This window comes from Hyla sarda, chromosome 1 (genome assembly GCF_029499605.1).
Source record: "Hyla sarda isolate aHylSar1 chromosome 1, aHylSar1.hap1, whole genome shotgun sequence".
Classification (NCBI taxonomy): Eukaryota; Metazoa; Chordata; class Amphibia; order Anura; family Hylidae; genus Hyla; species Hyla sarda.
This window is the reverse complement of record NC_079189.1, coordinates 39,860,209-39,880,500: the sequence shown is the minus strand read 5'-3', so window position 1 is coordinate 39,880,500 and position 20,292 is coordinate 39,860,209. Positions and strand designations below refer to the sequence as shown.

At 44.1% G+C, this 20,292-nt stretch overlaps 10 non-coding genes across 10 annotated transcripts; all 10 read right to left on the bottom strand.

The window, feature by feature from the left end:
- Positions 1-1,682: 1,682 nt before the first annotated feature.
- Positions 1,683-1,755, bottom strand: TRNAT-CGU (transfer RNA threonine (anticodon CGU)). Its single transcript has one exon. It is a non-coding gene; the product is annotated as a tRNA-Thr (tRNA).
- Positions 1,756-3,558: 1,803 nt separating this feature from the next.
- On the bottom strand, positions 3,559-3,631 carry TRNAT-CGU (transfer RNA threonine (anticodon CGU)). The gene has a single exon. It is a non-coding gene; the product is annotated as a tRNA-Thr (tRNA).
- Positions 3,632-5,435: 1,804 nt separating this feature from the next.
- On the bottom strand, positions 5,436-5,508 carry TRNAT-CGU (transfer RNA threonine (anticodon CGU)). Its single transcript has one exon. It is a non-coding gene; the product is annotated as a tRNA-Thr (tRNA).
- A 1,799-nt stretch (positions 5,509-7,307) lies between these two features.
- TRNAT-CGU (transfer RNA threonine (anticodon CGU)) lies at positions 7,308-7,380 on the bottom strand. The gene has a single exon. It is a non-coding gene; the product is annotated as a tRNA-Thr (tRNA).
- A 1,803-nt stretch (positions 7,381-9,183) lies between these two features.
- On the bottom strand, positions 9,184-9,256 carry TRNAT-UGU (transfer RNA threonine (anticodon UGU)). Its single transcript has one exon. It is a non-coding gene; the product is annotated as a tRNA-Thr (tRNA).
- A 1,759-nt stretch (positions 9,257-11,015) lies between these two features.
- Positions 11,016-11,088, bottom strand: TRNAT-UGU (transfer RNA threonine (anticodon UGU)). The gene has a single exon. It is a non-coding gene; the product is annotated as a tRNA-Thr (tRNA).
- A 1,803-nt stretch (positions 11,089-12,891) lies between these two features.
- TRNAT-CGU (transfer RNA threonine (anticodon CGU)) lies at positions 12,892-12,964 on the bottom strand. The gene has a single exon. It is a non-coding gene; the product is annotated as a tRNA-Thr (tRNA).
- Positions 12,965-14,768: 1,804 nt separating this feature from the next.
- On the bottom strand, positions 14,769-14,841 carry TRNAT-CGU (transfer RNA threonine (anticodon CGU)). Its single transcript has one exon. It is a non-coding gene; the product is annotated as a tRNA-Thr (tRNA).
- A 1,802-nt stretch (positions 14,842-16,643) lies between these two features.
- Positions 16,644-16,716, bottom strand: TRNAT-AGU (transfer RNA threonine (anticodon AGU)). Its single transcript has one exon. It is a non-coding gene; the product is annotated as a tRNA-Thr (tRNA).
- A 1,800-nt stretch (positions 16,717-18,516) lies between these two features.
- On the bottom strand, positions 18,517-18,589 carry TRNAT-CGU (transfer RNA threonine (anticodon CGU)). Its single transcript has one exon. It is a non-coding gene; the product is annotated as a tRNA-Thr (tRNA).
- Positions 18,590-20,292: the final 1,703 nt, after the last annotated feature.

The following is a 20,292-nucleotide window of genomic DNA, read 5'->3' as shown; positions in this document are numbered from 1 at the left end:
AGGATAGACTGGAAGCTTAAAGGGAATCTGTCCTCAGTGTCACCTGTACTAACCTATTGGTACAAGCTTGTAGTGTGGGTGATACTGAAGAAAATTACACTTACCATTCCCCAATCTGTGGTTTCGTTACGGCTGTTTTCCCAAGCCTCCCTGCACAGTGACATCTGTCTTCGATCTTCATAGGAAGTAATTCCTTCCCCTTTCCTGAGTCTACTATTCTACAGAATGGAGCTCCACTCTGCAATAGACCCCTCTACTCCTATGCTGCAGAATGGAGCTCCACTCTGCAGGCAAGAACAGATTTCACTTCATGCCCACTGTACATGCAGAGGAGAAGCGTTATGTTGCAAAATGGAGCTCCTGGACTTTGTCTTTACCTGTGCTTTAGCTGGGACAAAGATGATGCTTCATTCGGACAGGATTATAATCTGGAAGTGTATGGGGACCCTTAGTGGAGGTTTGCCCCCCCATGTGAATGTACAGGTTACATTCACACAGGCAGGTGTACAGTGAGTTTCCTGCTTGAAGTTTGAGATGCGGCAAATTTTACGACGCAGCACAAACTCCTAGCGGGAAACTCACTGTAAACTCGAGAGAAATTGGGTTATTTCAGCTGTCCGGTCATGCCGGGAGTTGTAGTTTTGCAACAGCGGGAGGCACACTGGTTGGGAAACACTGGTCTAAGCTGATGTCAGTATCATGCTATGAAATAATTGTCTGGATAAAGCAAGAAATAGGATCCTTTAAGGTCTTTTGTTCTGATTTGCATCACTTGCAGTCCAGAATTCAGAAGGTTGAAAATATGAAGTTGTGGTGTCTGGGGTGTTGCAATGGTGTAACAGGGTCTGGTGGTATTAACCCTTACTTGTCGTGACGCCAGGGTGGGGTTTGCTTAGTATTGAAGATCCTGCCGCCAACCGGCCCACAAACGGCAGGGATAATAAACGGAATGTCCACAGCAAAATTTATGAGATAACTGGAAACTTTTACTTGAACTTTTATGCAACAGTCTTTACAATAATACAGTTTCTCTCGAGGTAACCGGGATGCAGGTTCCTCACAGGCTTTGCTGACACTGATAGTAATGAGCTTTAAGCAGGCCACTGTGCTACTAATCGTAAGATTTGAGTAAAATAGTAGTCAAACAGGATTTGTAGGTTTGAGCTTTATAACTCACGGTTTTAGTAGCTGCTGGTTCTTTAGGCTTTGGCCTAGTTGAGCTGAGATTGAAGATATGCTGATTGTGCTTCTTTAGTGTCCAGGTCTCAAGAGAGTGCAGGAACAAGAGGGAGAATTTACAGACTACAGCCCTTTATATATTAAGGGGCTGGACTAAGCTCATTGGCCAGCAAACCTGTAGGTCCGGAACCGAGTGAACTCTGCGTACATCACATGACCCAGGAAGGACCTTAAACCTCCGTACATTCACAACGGTAGATCACATGACCTGGGAAGGTCCTCTACATTTATTATACTTATACATTAAATAATAGACATGTAAATATAATTATATGAGGCGACCAAGGGGCAAGCCCTGCAGGGATGGAGGATCTCTAGCTGAGGGGACTTAATACAAGGGACTGTACGAGGTCCTGTAGCGTGACACCACAAAGTTTTAAAGAATTCTTTTTTTATTTTTCCCCAGAATGTTAGATATTCAGATTATCCTAGACTAAGAAATGAGGCCTCAGTGAGGATTGAACTCACAACCCCTGGTTTACGAGATCAGTGCTCTATCCACTGAGCTATGAGGCCATCTGTTTCGTTGGAGTGGCCATGTTTTTGTCGACTTAATATATTATGTGTCGTTCAGCAAAAAGAAATAGTAATATAAAGAAAAGCTTGTCTGTCAGATTTCATCTTCAGGATAGACTGGAAGCTTAAAGGGAATCTGTCCTCAGTGTCACCTGTACTAACCTATTGGTACAAGCTTGTAGTGTGGGTGATACTGAAGAAAATTACACTTACCATTCCCCAATCTGTGGTTTCGTTACGGCTGTTTTCCCAAGCCTCCGTGCACAGTGACATCTGTCTTCGATCTTCATAGGAAGTACTTCCTTCCCCTTTCCTGAGTCTACTATTTTGCAGAATGGAGCTCCACTCTGCAATAGACCCCTCTACTCCTATGCTGCAGAATGGAGCTCCACTCTGCAGGCAAGAACAGATTTCACTTCATGCCCACTGTACATGCGGAGGAGAAGCGTTATGCTGCAAAATGGAGCTCCTGGACTTTGTCTTTACCTGTGCTTTAGCTGGGACAAAGATGATGCTTCATTCGGACAGGATTATAATCTGGATGGTATGGGGACCTTTAGTGGAGGTTTGCCCCCCCATGTGAATGTACAGGTTACATTCACACAGGCAGGTGTACAGTGAGTTTCCTGCTTGAAGTTTGAGATGCGGCAAATTTTATGACGCAGCACAAACTCCTAGCGGGAAACTCACTGTAAACTCAAGAGAAATTGGGTTATTTCAGCTGTCCGGTCATGCCGGAAGTTGTAGTTTTGCAACAGCGGGAGGCACACTGGTTGGGAAACACTGGTCTAAGCTGATGTCAGTATCATGCTATGAAATAATTGTCTGGATAAAGCAAGAAATAGGATCCTTTAAGGTCTTTTGTTCTGATTTGCATCACTTGCAGTCCAGAATTCAGGAGGTTGAAAATATGAAGTTGTGGTGTCTGGGGTGTTGCAATGGTGTAACAGGGTCTGGTGGTATTAACCCTTACTTGTCGTGACGCCAGGGTGGGGTTTGCTTAGTATTGAAGATCCTGCCGCCAACCGGCCCACAAACGGCAGGGATAATAAACGGAATGTCCACAGCAAAATTTATGAGATAACTGGAAACTTTTACTTGAACTTTTATGCAACAGTCTTTACAATAATACAGTTTCTCTCGAGGTAACCGGGATGCAGGTTCCTCACAGGCTTTGCTGGCACTGATAGTAATGAGCTTTAAGCAGGCCACTGTGCTACTAATGGTAAGATTTGAGTAAAATAGTAGTCAAACAGGATTTGTAGGTTTGAGCTTTATAACTCACGGTTTTAGTGGCTGCTGGTTCTTTAGGCTTTGGCCTAGTTGAGCTGAGATTGAAGATATGCTGATTGTGCTTCTTTAGTGTCCAGGTCTCAAGAGAGTGCAGGAAGAAGAGGGAGAATTTACAGACTACAGCCCTTTATATATTAAGGGGCTGGACTAAGCTCATTGGCCAGCAAACCTGTAGGTCCGGAATCGAGTGAACTCTGGGTACATCACATGACCCAGGAAGGACCTTAAACCTCCGTACATTCACAACGGTAGATCACATGACCTGGGAAGGTCCTCTACATTTATTATACCTATACATTAAATAATAGACATGTAAATATAATTATGTAAGGCGACCAAGGGGCAAGCCCTGCAGGAGAGCCCTGTGGGGATGGAGGAGCCCTAGCTGAGGGGACTTAATACAAGGGACTGTACGAGGTCCTGTAGCGTGACACCACAAAGTTTTAGAGAATTCTTTTTTTATTTTTCCCCAGAATGTTAGATATTCAGATTATCCTAGACTAAGAAATGAGGCCTCAGTGAGGATTGAACTCACGACCCCTGGTTTACGAGACCAGTGCTCTATCCACTGAGCTATGTGGCCATCTGTTTTGTTGGAGTGGCCATGTTTTTGTCGACTTAATATATTATGTGTCGTTCAGCAAAAAGAAATAGTAATATAAAGAAAAGCTTGTCTGTCAGATTTCATCTTCAGGATAGACTGGAAGCTTAAAGGGAATCTGTCCTCAGTGTCACCTGTACTAACCTATTGGTACAAGCTTGTAGTGTGGGTGATACTGAAGAAAATTACACTTACCATTCCCCAATCTGTGGTTTCGTTACGGCTGTTTTCCCAAGCCTCCGTGCACAGTGACATCTGTCTTCGATCTTCATAGGAAGTACTTCCTTCCCCTTTCCTGAGTCTACTATTTTGCAGAATGGAGCTCCACTCTGCAATAGACCCCTCTACTCCTATGCTGCAGAATGGAGCTCCACTCTGCAGGCAAGAACAGATTTCACTTCATGCCCACTGTACATGCGGAGGAGAAGCGTTATGCTGCAAAATGGAGCTCCTGGACTTTGTCTTTACCTGTGCTTTAGCTGGGACAAAGATGATGCTTCATTCGGACAGGATTATAATCTGGATGGTATGGGGACCTTTAGTGGAGGTTTGCCCCCCCATGTGAATGTACAGGTTACATTCACACAGGCAGGTGTACAGTGAGTTTCCTGCTTGAAGTTTGAGATGCGGCAAATTTTACGACGCAGCACAAACTCCTAGCGGGAAACTCACTGTAAACTCGAGAGAAATTGGGTTATTTCAGCTGTCCGGTCATGCCGGGAGTTGTAGTTTTGCAACAGCGGGAGGCACACTGGTTGGGAAACACTGGTCTAAGCTGATGTCAGTATCATGCTATGAAATAATTGTCTGGATAAAGCAAGAAATAGGATCCTTTAAGGTCTTTTGTTCTGATTTGCATCACTTGCAGTCCAGAATTCAGAAGGTTGAAAATATGAAGTTGTGGTGTCTGGGGTGTTGCAATGGTGTAACAGGGTCTGGTGGTATTAACCCTTACTTGTCGTGACGCCAGGGTGGGGTTTGCTTAGTATTGAAGATCCTGCCGCCAACCGGCCCACAAACGGCAGGGATAATAAACGGAATGTCCACAGCAAAATTTATGAGAAAACTGGAAACTTTTACTTGAACTTTTATGCAACAGTCTTTACAATAATACAGTTTCTCTCGAGGTAACCGGGATGCAGGTTCCTCACAGGCTTTGCTGGCACTGATAGTAATGAGCTTTAAGCAGGCCACTGTGCTACTAATGGTAAGATTTGAGTAAAATAGTAGTCAAACAGGATTTGTAGGTTTGAGCTTTATAACTCACGGTTTTAGTGGCTGCTGGTTCTTTAGGCTTTGGCCTAGTTGAGCTGAGATTGAAGATATGCTGATTGTGCTTCTTTAGTGTCCAGGTCTCAAGAGAGTGCAGGAACAAGAGGGAGAATTTACAGACTACAGCCCTTTATATATTAAGGGGCTGGACTAAGCTCATTGGCCAGCAAACCTGTAGGTCCGGAACCGAGTGAACTCTAGGTACATCACATGACCCAGGAAGGACCTTAAACCTCCGTACATTCACAACGGTAGATCACATGACCTGGGAAGGTCCTCTACATTTATTATACCTATACATTAAATAATAGACATGTAAATATAATTACATGAGGCGACCAAGGGGCAAGCCCTGCAGGAGAGCCCTGTGGGGATGGAGGAGCTCTAGCTGAGGGGACTTAATACAAGGGACTGTACGAGGTCCTGTAGCGTGACACCACAAAGTTTTAAAGAATTCTTTTTTTTATTTTTCCCCAGAATGTTAGATATTCAGATTATCCTAGACTAAGAAATGAGGCCTCAGTGATGATTGAACTCACGACCCCTGGTTTACGAGACCAGTGCTCTATCCACTGAGCTATGAGGCCATTTGTCTTGTTGGAGTGGCCATGTTTTTGTCGACTTAATATATTATGTGTCGTTCAGCAAAAAGAAATAGTAATATAAAGAAAAGCTTGTCTGTCAGATTTCATCTTCAGGATAGACTGGAAGCTTAAAGGGAATCTGTCCTCAGTGTCACCTGTACTAACCTATTGGTACAAGCTTGTAGTGTGGGTGATACTGAAGAAAATTACACTTACCATTCCCCAATCTGTGGTTTCGTTACGGCTGTTTTCCCAAGCCTCCGTGCACAGTGACATCTGTCTTCGATCTTCATAGGAAGTACTTCCTTCCCCTTTCCTGAGTCTACTATTCTGCAGAATGGAGCTCCACTCTGCAATAGACCCCTCTACTCCTATGCTGCAGAATGGAGCTCCACTCTGCAGGCAAGAACAGATTTCACTTCATGCCCACTGTACATGCGGAGGAGAAGCGTTATGCTGCAAAATGGAGCTCCTGGACTTTGTCTTTACCTGTGCTTTAGCTGGTACAAAGATGATGCTTCATTCGGACAGGATTATAATCTGGATGGTATGGGGACCCTTAGTGGAGGTTTGCCCCCCATGTGAATGTACAGGTTACATTCACACAGGCAGGTGTACAGTGAGTTTCCTGCTTGAAGTTTGAGATGCGGCAAATTTTACGACGCAGCACAAACTCCTAGCGGGAAACTCACTGTAAACTCGAGAGAAATTGGGTTATTTCAGCTGTCCGGTCATGCCGGGAGTTGTAGTTTTGCAACAGCGGGAGGCACACTGGTTGGGAAACACTGGTCTAAGCTGATGTCAGTATCATGCTATGAAATAATTGTCTGGATAAAGCAAGAAATAGGATCCTTTAAGGTCTTTTGTTCTGATTTGCATCACTTGCAGTCCAGAATTCAGATGGTTGAAAATATGAAGTTGTGGTGTCTGGGGTGTTGCAATGGTGTAACAGGGTCTGGTGGTATTAACCCTTACTTGTCGTGACGCCAGGGTGGGGTTTGCTTAGTATTGAAGATCCTGCCGCCAACCGGCCCACAAACGGCAGGGATAATAAACAGAATGTCCACAGCAAAATTTATGAGATAACTGGAAACTTTTACTTGAACTTTTATGCAACAGTCTTTACAATAATACAGTTTCTCTCGAGGTAACCGGGATGCAGGTTCCTCACAGGCTTTGCTGGCACTGATAGTAATGAGCTTTAAACAGGCCACTGTGCTACTAATTGTAAGATTTGAGTAAAATAGTAGTCAAACAGGATTTGTAGGTTTGAGCTTTATAACTCACGGTTTTAGTGGCTGCTGGTTCTTTAGGCTTTGGCCTAGTTGAGCTGAGATTGAAGGTATGCTGATTGTGGTTCTTTAGTGTTCAGGTCTCAAGAGAGTGCAGGAACAAGAGGGAGAATTTACAGACTACAGCCCTTTATATATTAAGGGGCTGGACTAAGCTCATTGGCCAGCAAACCTGTAGGTCCGGAACCGAGTGAACTCTGGGTACATCACATGACCCAGGAAGGACCTTAAACCTCCGTACATTCACAACGGTAGATCACATACCTGGGAAGGTCCTCTACATTTATTATACCTATACATTAAATAATAGACATGTAAATATAATTATATGAGGCGACCAAGGGGAGCCCTGCGGGAGAGCCCTGTGGGGATGGAGGAGCTCTAGCTGAGGGGACTTAATACAAGGGACTGTACGAGGTCCTGTAGCGTGACACCACAAAGTTTTAGAGAATTCTTTTTTTATTTTTCCCCAGAATGTTAGATATTCAGATTATCCTAGACTAAGAAATGAGGCCTCAGTGAGGATTGAACTCACGACCCCTGGTTTACGAGACCAGTGCTCTATCCACTGAGCTATGAGGCCATTTTTTTTGTTTGAGTGGCCATGTTTTTGTCGACTTAATATATTATGTGTCGTTCAGCAAAAAGAAATAGTAATATAAAGAAAAGCTTGTCTGTCAGATTTCATCTTCAGGATAGACTGGAAGCTTAAAGGGAATCTGTCCTCAGTGTCACCTGTACTAACCTATTGGTACAAGCTTTTAGTGTGGGTGATACTGAAGAAAATTACACTTACCATTCCCCAATCTGTGGTTTCGTTACGGCTGTTTTCCCAAGCCTCCGTGCACAGTGACATCTGTCTTCGATCTTCATAGGAAGTACTTCCTTCCCATTTCCTGAGTCTACTATTTTGCAGAATGGAGCTCCACTCTGCAATAGACCCCTCTACTCCTATGCTGCAGAATGGAGCTCCACTCTGCAGGCAAGAACAGATTTCACTTCATGCCCACTGTACATGCGGAGGAGAAGCGTTATGCTGCAAAATGGAGCTCCTGGACTTTGTCTTTACCTGTGCTTTAGCTGGTACAAAGATGATGCTTCATTCGGACAGGATTATAATCTGGATGGTATGGGGACCCTTAGTGGAGGTTTGCCCCCCCATGTGAATGTACAGGTTACATTCACACAGGCAGGTGTACAGTGAGTTTCCTGCTTGAAGTTTGAGATGCGGCAAATTTTACGACGCAGCACAAACTCCTAGCGGGAAACTCACTGTAAACTCGAGAGAAATTGGGTTATTTCAGCTGTCCGGTCATGCCGGGAGTTGTAGTTTTGCAACAGCGGGAGGCACACTGGTTGGGAAACACTGGTCTAAGCTGATGTCAGTATCATGCTATGAAATAATTGTCTGGATAAAGCAAGAAATAGGATCCTTTAAGGTCTTTTGTTCTGATTTGCATCACTTGCAGTCCAGAATTCAGGAGGTTGAAAATATGAAGTTGTGGTGTCTGGGGTGTTGCAATGGTGTAACAGGGTCTGGTGGTATTAACCCTTACTTGTCGTGACGCCAGGGTGGGGTTTGCTTAGTATTGAAGATCCTGCCGCCAACCGGCCCACAAACGGCAGGGATAATAAACGGAATGTCCACAGCAAAATTTATGAGATAACTGGAAACTTTTACTTGAACTTTTATGCAACAGTCTTTACAATAATACAGTTTCTCTCGAGGTAACCGGGATGCAGGTTCCTCACAGGCTTTGCTGGCACTGATAGTAATGAGCTTTAAGCAGGCCACTGTGCTACTAATGGTAAGATTTGAGTAAAATAGTAGTCAAACAGGATTTGTAGGTTTGAGCTTTATAACTCACGGTTTTAGTGGCTGCTGGTTCTTTAGGCTTTGGCCTAGTTGAGCTGAGATTGAAGATATGCTGATTGTGCTTCTTTAGTGTCCAGGTCTCAAGAGAGTGCAGGAAGAAGAGGGAGAATTTACAGACTACAGCCCTTTATATATTAAGGGGCTGGACTAAGCTCATTGGCCAGCAAACCTGTAGGTCCGGAATCGAGTGAACTCTGGGTACATCACATGACCCAGGAAGGACCTTAAACCTCCGTACATTCACAACGGTAGATCACATGACCTGGGAAGGTCCTCTACATTTATTATACCTATACATTAAATAATAGACATGTAAATATAATTATATGAGGCGACCAAGGGGCAAGCCCTGCAGGAGAGCCCTGTGGGGATGGAGGAGCTCTAGCTGAGGGGACTTAATACAAGGGACTGTACGAGGTCTTGTAGCGTGACCCCACAAAGTTTTAAAGAATTCTTTTTTTATTTTTCCCCAGAATGTTAGATATTCAGATTATCCTAGACTAAGAAATGAGGCCCCAGTGAGGATTGAACTCACGACCCCTGGTTTACAAGACCAGTGCTCTATCCACTGAGCTATGAGGCCATCTGTTTTGTTGGAGTGGCAATGTTTTTGTCAACTTAATATATTATGTGTCGTTCTGCAAAAAGAAATAGTAATATAAAGAAAAGCTTGTCTGTCAGATTTCATCTTCAGGATAGACTGGAAGCTTAAAGGGAATCTGTCCTCAGTGTCACCTGTACTAACCTATTGGTACAAGCTTGTAGTGTGGGTGATACTGAAGAAAATTACACTTACCATTCCCCAATCTGTGGTTTCGTTATGGCTGTTTTCCCAAGCCTCCGTGCACAGTGACATCTGTCTTCGATCTTCATAGGAAGTACTTCCTTCCCCTTTCCTGAGTCTACTATTTTGCAGAATGGAGCTCCACTGTGCAGGCAAGAACAGATTTCACTTCATGCCCACTGTACATGCAGAGGAGAAGCGTTATGCTGCAAAATGGAGCTCCTGGACTTTGTCTTTACCTGTGCTTTAGCTGGGACAAAGATGATGCTTCATTCGGACAGGATTATAATCTGGAAGTGTATGGGGACCCTTAGTGGAGGTTTGCCCCCCCATGTGAATGTACAGGTTACATTCACACAGGCAGGTGTACAGTGAGTTTCCTGCTTGAAGTTTGAGATGCGGCAAATTTTACGACGCAGCACAAACTCCTAGCGGGAAACTCACTGTAAACTCGAGAGAAATTGGGTTATTTCAGCTGTCCGGTCATGCCGGGAGTTGTAGTTTTGCAACAGCGGGAGGCACACTGGTTGGGAAACACTGGTCTAAGCTGATGTCAGTATCATGCTATGAAATAATTGTCTGGATAAAGCAAGAAATAGGATCCTTTAAGGTCTTTTGTTCTGATTTGCATCACTTGCAGTCCAGAATTCAGAAGGTTGAAAATATGAAGTTGTGGTGTCTGGGGTGTTGCAATGGTGTAACAGGGTCTGGTGGTATTAACCCTTACTTGTCATGACGCCAGGGTGGGGTTTGCTTAGTATTGAAGATCCTGCCGCCAACCGGCCCACAAACGGCAGGGATAATAAACAGAATGTCCACAGCAAAATTTATGAGATAACTGGAAACTTTTACTTGAACTTTTATGCAACAGTCTTTACAATGATACAGATTCTCTCGAGGTAACCGGGATGCAGGTTCCTCACAGGCTTTGCTGGCACTGATAGTAATGAGCTTTAAGCAGGCCACTGTGCTACTAATGGTAAGATTTGAGTAAAATAGTAGTCAAACAGGATTTGTAGGTTTGAGCTTTATAACTCACGGTTTTAGTGGCTGCTGGTTCTTTAGGCTTTGGCCTAGTCGAGCTTAGATTGAAGATATGCTGATTGTGCTTCTTTAGTGTCCAGGTCTCAAGAGAGTGCAGGAACAAGAGGGAGAATTTACAGACTACAGCCCTTTATATATTAAGGGGCTGGACTAAGCTCATTGGCCAGCAAACCTGTAGGTCGGGAACCGAGTGAACTCTGGGTACATCACATGACCCAGGAAGGACCTTAAACCTCCGTACATTCACAACGGTAGATCACATGACCTGGGAAGGTCCTCTACATTTATTATACCTATACATTAAATAATAGACATGTAAATATAATTATATAAGGCGACCAAGGGGCAAGCCCTGCAGGAGAGCCCTGTGGGGATGGAGGAGCTCTAGCTGAGGGGACTTTATACAAGGGACTGTACGAGGTCCTGTAGCGTGACACCAGAAAGTTTTAGAGAATTCTTTTTTTTATTTTTCCCCAGAATGTTAGATATTCAGATTATCCTAGACTAAGAAATGAGGCCTCAGTGAGGATTGAACTCACGACCCCTGGTTTACAAGACCAGTGCTCTATCCACTGAGCTATGAGGCCATCTGTTTTGTTGGAGTGGCCATGTTTTTGTCGACTTAATATATTATGTGTCGTTCAGCAAAAAGAAATAGTAATATAAAGAAAAGCTTGTCTGTCAGATTTCATCTTCAGGATAGACTGGAAGCTTAAAGGGAATCTGTCCTCAGTGTCACCTGTACTAACCTATTGGTACAAGCTTTTAGTGTGGGTGATACTGAAGAAAATTACACTTACCATTCCCCAATCTGTGGTTTCGTTACGGCTGTTTTCCCAAGCCTCCGTGCACAGTGACATCTGTCTTCGATCTTCATAGGAAGTACTTCCTTCCCATTTCCTGAGTCTACTATTTTGCAGAATGGAGCTCCACTCTGCAATAGACCCCTCTACTCCTATGCTGCAGAATGGAGCTCCACTCTGCAGGCAAGAACAGATTTCACTTCATGCCCACTGTACATGCGGAGGAGAAGCGTTATGCTGCAAAATGGAGCTCCTGGACTTTGTCTTTACCTGTGCTTTAGCTGGTACAAAGATGATGCTTCATTCGGACAGGATTATAATCTGGATGGTATGGGGACCCTTAGTGGAGGTTTGCCCCCCCATGTGAATGTACAGGTTACATTCACACAGGCAGGTGTACAGTGAGTTTCCTGCTTGAAGTTTGAGATGCGGCAAATTTTACGACGCAGCACAAACTCCTAGCGGGAAACTCACTGTAAACTCGAGAGAAATTGGGTTATTTCAGCTGTCCGGTCATGCCGGGAGTTGTAGTTTTGCAACAGTGGGAGGCACACTGGTTAGGAAACACTGGTCTAAGCTGATGTCAGTATCATGCTATGAAATAATTGTCTGGATAAAGCAAGAAATAGGATCCTTTAAGGTCTTTTGTTCTGATTTGCATCACTTGCAGTCCAGAATTCAGGAGGTTGAAAATATGAAGTTGTGGTGTCTGGGGTGTTGCAATGGTGTAACAGGGTCTGGTGGTATTAACCCTTACTTGTCGTGACGCCAGGGTGGGGTTTGCTTAGTATTGAAGATCCTGCCGCCAACCGGCCCACAAACGGCAGGGATAATAAACGGAATGTCCACAGCAAAATTTATGAGATAACTGGAAACTTTTACTTGAACTTTTATGCAACAGTCTTTACAATAATACAGTTTCTCTCGAGGTAACCGGGATGCAGGTTCCTCACAGGCTTTGCTGGCACTGATAGTAATGAGCTTTAAGCAGGCCACTGTGCTACTAATGGTAAGATTTGAGTAAAATAGTAGTCAAACAGGATTTGTAGGTTTGAGCTTTATAACTCACGGTTTTAGTGGCTGCTGGTTCTTTAGGCTTTGGCCTAGTTGAGCTGAGATTGAAGATATGCTGATTGTGCTTCTTTAGTGTCCAGGTCTCAAGAGAGTGCAGGAAGAAGAGGGAGAATTTACAGACTACAGCCCTTTATATATTAAGGGGCTGGACTAAGCTCATTGGCCAGCAAACCTGTAGGTCCGGAATCGAGTGAACTCTGGGTACATCACATGACCCAGGAAGGACCTTAAACCTCCGTACATTCACAACGGTAGATCACATGACCTGGGAAGGTCCTCTACATTTATTATACCTATACATTAAATAATAGACATGTAAATATAATTATGTAAGGCGACCAAGGGGCAAGCCCTGCAGGAGAGCCCTGTGGGGATGGAGGAGCTCTAGCTGAGGGGACTTAATACAAGGGACTGTACGAGGTCCTGTAGCGTGACACCACAAAGTTTTAGAGAATTCTTTTTTTATTTTTCCCCAGAATGTTAGATATTCAGATTATCCTAGACTAAGAAATGAGGCCTCAGTGAGGATTGAACTCACGACCCCTGGTTTACGAGACCAGTGCTCTATCCACTGAGCTATGTGGCCATCTGTTTTGTTGGAGTGGCCATGTTTTTGTCGACTTAATATATTATGTGTCGTTCAGCAAAAAGAAATAGTAATATAAAGAAAAGCTTGTCTGTCAGATTTCATCTTCAGGATAGACTGGAAGCTTAAAGGGAATCTGTCCTCAGTGTCACCTGTACTAACCTATTGGTACAAGCTTGTAGTGTGGGTGATACTGAAGAAAATTACACTTACCATTCCCCAATCTGTGGTTTCGTTACGGCTGTTTTCCCAAGCCTCCGTGCACAGTGACATCTGTCTTCGATCTTCATAGGAAGTACTTCCTTCCCCTTTCCTGAGTCTACTATTTTGCAGAATGGAGCTCCACTCTGCAATAGACCCCTCTACTCCTATGCTGCAGAATGGAGCTCCACTCTGCAGGCAAGAACAGATTTCACTTCATGCCCACTGTACATGCGGAGGAGAAGCGTTATGCTGCAAAATGGAGCTCCTGGACTTTGTCTTTACCTGTGCTTTAGCTGGGACAAAGATGATGCTTCATTCGGACAGGATTATAATCTGGATGGTATGGGGACCTTTAGTGGAGGTTTGCCCCCCCATGTGAATGTACAGGTTACATTCACACAGGCAGGTGTACAGTGAGTTTCCTGCTTGAAGTTTGAGATGCGGCAAATTTTACGACGCAGCACAAACTCCTAGCGGGAAACTCACTGTAAACTCGAGAGAAATTGGGTTATTTCAGCTGTCCGGTCATGCCGGGAGTTGTAGTTTTGCAACAGCGGGAGGCACACTGGTTGGGAAACACTGGTCTAAGCTGATGTCAGTATCATGCTATGAAATAATTGTCTGGATAAAGCAAGAAATAGGATCCTTTAAGGTCTTTTGTTCTGATTTGCATCACTTGCAGTCCAGAATTCAGAAGGTTGAAAATATGAAGTTGTGGTGTCTGGGGTGTTGCAATGGTGTAACAGGGTCTGGTGGTATTAACCCTTACTTGTCGTGACGCCAGGGTGGGGTTTGCTTAGTATTGAAGATCCTGCCGCCAACCGGCCCACAAACGGCAGGGATAATAAACGGAATGTCCACAGCAAAATTTATGAGAAAACTGGAAACTTTTACTTGAACTTTTATGCAACAGTCTTTACAATAATACAGTTTCTCTCGAGGTAACCGGGATGCAGGTTCCTCACAGGCTTTGCTGGCACTGATAGTAATGAGCTTTAAGCAGGCCACTGTGCTACTAATGGTAAGATTTGAGTAAAATAGTAGTCAAACAGGATTTGTAGGTTTGAGCTTTATAACTCACGGTTTTAGTGGCTGCTGGTTCTTTAGGCTTTGGCCTAGTTGAGCTGAGATTGAAGATATGCTGATTGTGCTTCTTTAGTGTCCAGGTCTCAAGAGAGTGCAGGAACAAGAGGGAGAATTTACAGACTACAGCCCTTTATATATTAAGGGGCTGGACTAAGCTCATTGGCCAGCAAACCTGTAGGTCCGGAACCGAGTGAACTCTAGGTACATCACATGACCCAGGAAGGACCTTAAACCTCCGTACATTCACAACGGTAGATCACATGACCTGGGAAGGTCCTCTACATTTATTATACCTATACATTAAATAATAGACATGTAAATATAATTACATGAGGCGACCAAGGGGCAAGCCCTGCAGGAGAGCCCTGTGGGGATGGAGGAGCTCTAGCTGAGGGGACTTAATACAAGGGACTGTACGAGGTCCTGTAGCGTGACACCACAAAGTTTTAAAGAATTCTTTTTTTTATTTTTCCCCAGAATGTTAGATATTCAGATTATCCTAGACTAAGAAATGAGGCCTCAGTGATGATTGAACTCACGACCCCTGGTTTACGAGACCAGTGCTCTATCCACTGAGCTATGAGGCCATTTGTTTTGTTGGAGTGGCCATGTTTTTGTCGACTTAATATATTATGTGTCGTTCAGCAAAAAGAAATAGTAATATAAAGAAAAGCTTGTCTGTCAGATTTCATCTTCAGGATAGACTGGAAGCTTAAAGGGAATCTGTCCTCAGTGTCACCTGTACTAACCTATTGGTACAAGCTTGTAGTGTGGGTGATACTGAAGAAAATTACACTTACCATTCCCCAATCTGTGGTTTCGTTACGGCTGTTTTCCCAAGCCTCCGTGCACAGTGACATCTGTCTTCGATCTTCATAGGAAGTACTTCCTTCCCCTTTCCTGAGTCTACTATTCTGCAGAATGGAGCTCCACTCTGCAATAGACCCCTCTACTCCTATGCTGCAGAATGGAGCTCCACTCTGCAGGCAAGAACAGATTTCACTTCATGCCCACTGTACATGCGGAGGAGAAGCGTTATGCTGCAAAATGGAGCTCCTGGACTTTGTCTTTACCTGTGCTTTAGCTGGTACAAAGATGATGCTTCATTCGGACAGGATTATAATCTGGATGGTATGGGGACCCTTAGTGGAGGTTTGCCCCCCATGTGAATGTACAGGTTACATTCACACAGGCAGGTGTACAGTGAGTTTCCTGCTTGCAGTTTGAGATGCGGCAAATTTTACGATGCAGCACAAACTCCTAGCGGGAAACTCACTGTAAACTCGAGAGAAATTGGGTTATTTCAGCTGTCCGGTCATGCCGGGAGTTGTAGTTTTGCAACAGCGGGAGGCACACTGGTTGGGAAACACTGGTCTAAGCTGATGTCAGTATCATGCTATGAAATAATTGTCTGGATAAAGCAAGAAATAGGATCCTTTAAGGTCTTTTGTTCTGATTTGCATCACTTGCAGTCCAGAATTCAGAAGGTTGAAAATATGAAGTTGTGGTGTCTGGGGTGTTGCAATGGTGTAACAGGGTCTGGTGGTATTAACCCTTACTTGTCGTGACGCCAGGGTGGGGTTTGCTTAGTATTGAAGATCCTGCCGCCAACCGGCCCACAAACGGCAGGGATAATAAACGGAATGTCCACAGCAAAATTTATGAGATAACTGGAAACTTTTACTTGAACTTTTATGCAACAGTCTTTACAATAATACAGTTTCTCTCGAGGTAACCGGGATGCAGGTTCCTCACAGGCTTTGCTGGCACTGATAGTAATGAGCTTTAAGCAGGCCACTGTGCTACTAATTGTAAGATTTGAGTAAAATAGTAGTCAAACAGGATTTGTAGGTTTGAGCTTTATAACTCACGGTTTTAGTAGCTGCTGGTTCTTTAGGCTTTGGCCTAGTTGAGCTGAGATTGAAGATATGCTGATTGTGCTTCTTTAGTGTCCAGGTCTCAAGAGAGTGCAGGAACAAGAGGGAGAATTTACAGACTACAGCCCTTTATATATTAAGGGGCTGGACTAAGCTCATTGGCCAGCAAACCTGTAGGTCCGGAACCGAGTGAACTCTGGGTACATCACATGACCCAGGAAGGACCTTAAACCTCCGTACATTCACAACGGTAGATCACATGACCTGGGAAGGTCCTCTACATTTATTATACCTATGCATTAAATAATAGACATGTAAATATAATTATGTAAGGCGACCAAGGGGCAAGCCCTGCAGGAGAGCCCTGTGGGGATGGAGGAGCTCTAGCTGAGGGGACTTAATACAAGGGACTGTACGAGGTCCTGTAGCGTGACACCACAAAGTTTTAGAGAATTCTTTTTTTATTTTTCCCCAGAATGTTAGATATTCAGATTATCCTAGACTAAGAAATGAGGCCTCAGTGAGGATTGAACTCACGACCCCTGGTTTACTAGACCAGTGCTCTATCCACTGAGCTATGAGGCCATCTGTTTTGTTGGACCGGCCATGTTTTTGTCGACTTAATATATTATGTGTCGTTCTGCAAAAAGAAATAGTAATATAAAGAAAAGCTTGTCTGTCAGATTTCATCTTCAGGATAGACTGGAAGCTTAAAGGGAATCTGTCCTCAGTGTCACCTGTACTAACCTATTGGTACAAGCTTGTAGTGTGGGTGATACTGAAGAAAATTACACTTACCATTCCCCAATCTGTGGTTTCGTTACGGCTGTTTTCCCAAGCCTCCGTGCACAGTGACATCTGTCTTCGATCTTCATAGGAAGTACTTCCTTCCCCTTTCCTGAGTCTACTATTTTGCAGAATGGAGCTCCACTCTGCAATAGACCCCTCTACTCCTATGCTGCAGAATGGAGCTCCACTCTGCAGGCAAGAACAGATTTCACTTCATGCCCACTGTACATGCGGAGGAGAAGCGTTATGCTGCAAAATGGAGCTCCTGGACTTTGTCTTTACCTGTGCTTTAGCTGGGACAAAGATGATGCTTCATTCGGACAGGATTATAATCTGGATGGTATGGGGACCCTTAGTGGAGGTTTGCCCCCCCATGTGAATGTACAGGTTACATTCACACAGGCAGGTGTACAGTGAGTTTTCTGCTTGAAGTTTGAGATGCGGCAAATTTTACGACGCAGCACAAACTCCTAGCGGGAAACTCACTGTAAACTCGAGAGAAATTGGGTTATTTCAGCTGTCCGGTCATGCCGGGAGTTGTAGTTTTGCAACAGCGGGAGGCACACTGGTTGGGAAACACTGGTCTAAGCTGATGTCAGTATCATGCTATGAAATAATTGTCTGGATAAAGCAAGAAATAGGATCCTTTAAGGTCTTTTGTTCTGATTTGCATCACTTGCAGTCCAGAATTCAGATGGTTGAAAATATGAAGTTGTGGTGTCTGGGGTGTTGCAATGGTGTAACAGGGTCTGGTGGTATTAACCCTTACTTGTCGTGACGCCAGGGTGGGGTTTGCTTAGTATTGAAGATCCTGCCGCCAACCGGCCCACAAACGGCAGGGATAATAAACAGAATGTCCACAGCAAAATTTATGAGATAACTGGAAACTTTTACTTGAACTTTTATGCAACAGTCTTTACAATAATACAGTTTCTCTCGAGGTAACCGGGATGCAGGTTCCTCACAGGCTTTGCTGGCACTGATAGTAATGAGCTTTAAACAGGCCACTGTGCTACTAATTGTAAGATTTGAGTAAAATAGTAGTCAAACAGGATTTGTAGGTTTGAGCTTTATAACTCACGGTTTTAGTGGCTGCTGGTTCTTTAGGCTTTGGCCTAGTTGAGCTGAGATTGAAGGTATGCTGATTGTGGTTCTTTAGTGTTCAGGTCTCAAGAGAGTGCAGGAACAAGAGGGAGAATTTACAGACTACAGCCCTTTATATATTAAGGGGCTGGACTAAGCTCATTGGCCAGCAAACCTGTAGGTCCGGAACCGAGTGAACTCTGGGTACATCACATGACCCAGGAAGGACCTTAAACCTCCGTACATTCACAACGGTAGATCACATACCTGGGAAGGTCCTCTACATTTATTATACCTATACATTAAATAATAGACATGTAAATATAATTATATGAGGCGACCAAGGGGAGCCCTGCGGGAGAGCCCTGTGGGGATGGAGGAGCTCTAGCTGAGGGGACTTAATACAAGGGACTGTACGAGGTCCTGTAGCGTGACACCACAAAGTTTTAGAGAATTCTTTTTTTATTTTTCCCCAGAATGTTAGATATTCAGATTATCCTAGACTAAGAAATGAGGCCTCAGTGAGGATTGAACTCACGACCCCTGGTTTACGAGACCAGTGCTCTATCCACTGAGCTATGAGGCCATTTTTTTTGTTTGAGTGGCCATGTTTTTGTCGACTTAATATATTATGTGTCGTTCAGCAAAAAGAAATAGTAATATAAAGAAAAGCTTGTCTGTCAGATTTCATCTTCAGGATAGACTGGAAGCTTAAAGGGAATCTGTCCTCAGTGTCACCTGTACTAACCTATTGGTACAAGCTTGTAGTGTGGGTGATACTGAAGAAAATTACACTTACCATTCCCCAATCTGTGGTTTCGTTACGGCTGTTTTCCCAAGCCTCCGTGCACAGTGACATCTGTCTTCGATCTTCATAGGAAGTACTTCCTTCCCCTTTCCTGAGTCTACTATTTTGCAGAATGGAGCTCCACTCTGCAATAGACCCCTCTACTCCTATGCTGCAGAATGGAGCTCCACTCTGCAGGCAAGAACAGATTTCACTTCATGCCCACTGTACATGCGGAGGAGAAGCGTTATGCTGCAAAATGGAGCTCCTGGACTTTGTCTTTACCTGTGCTTTAGCTGGTACAAAGATGATGCTTCATTCGGACAGGATTATAATCTGGATTGTATGGGGACCCTTAGTGGAGGTTTGCCCCCCCATGTGAATGTACAGGTTACATTCACACAGGCAGGTGTACAGTGAGTTTCCTGCTTGCAGTTTGAGATGCGGCAAATTTTACGACGCAGCACAAACTCCTAGCGGGCAACTCACAGTAAACTCGAGAGAAATTGGGTTATTTCAGCTGTCCGGTCATGCCGGGAGTTGTAGTTTTGCAACAGCGGGAGGCACACTGGTTGGGAAACACTGGTCTAAGCTGATGTCAGTATCATGCTATGAAATAATTGTCTGGATAAAGCAAGAAATAGGATCCTTTAAGGTCTTTTGTTCTGATTTGCATCACTTGCAGTCCAGAATTCAGAAGGTTGAAAATATGAAGTTGTGGTGTCTGGGGGTGTTGCAATGGTGTAACAGGGTCTGGTGGTATTAACCCTTACTTGTCGTGACGCCAGGGTGGGGTTTGCTTAGTATTGAAGATCCTGCCGCCAACCGGCCCACAAACGGCAGGGATAATAAACGGAATGTCCACAGCAAAATTTATGAGATAACTGGAAACTTTTACTTGAACTTTTATGCAACAGTCTTTACAATAATACAGTTTCTCTCGAGGTAACCGGGATGCAGGTTCCTCACAGGCTTTGCTGGCACTGATAGTAATGAGCTTTAAGCGGGCCACTGTGCTACTAATGGTAAGATTTGAGTAAAATAGTAGTCAAACAGGATTTGTAGGTTTGAGCTTTATAACTCACGGTTTTAGTAGCTGCTGGTTCTTTAGGCTTTGGCCTAGTTGAGCTGAGATTGAAGATATGCTGATTGTGCTTCTTTAGTGTCCAGGTCTCAAGAGAGTGCAGGAACAAGAGGGAGAATTTACAGACTACAGCCCTTTATATATTAAGGGGCTGGACTAAGCTCATTGGCCAGCAAACCTGTAGGTCCGGAACCGAGTGAACTCTAGGTACATCACATGACCCAGGAAGGACCTTAAACCTCCGTACATTCACAACGGTAGATCACATGACCTGGGAAGGTCCTCTACATTTATTATATCTATACATTAAATAATAGACATGTAAATATAATTATATGAGGCGACCAAGGGGCAAGCCCTGCAGGAGAGCCCTGTGGGGATGGAGGAGCTCTAGCTGAGGGGACTTAATACAAGGGAC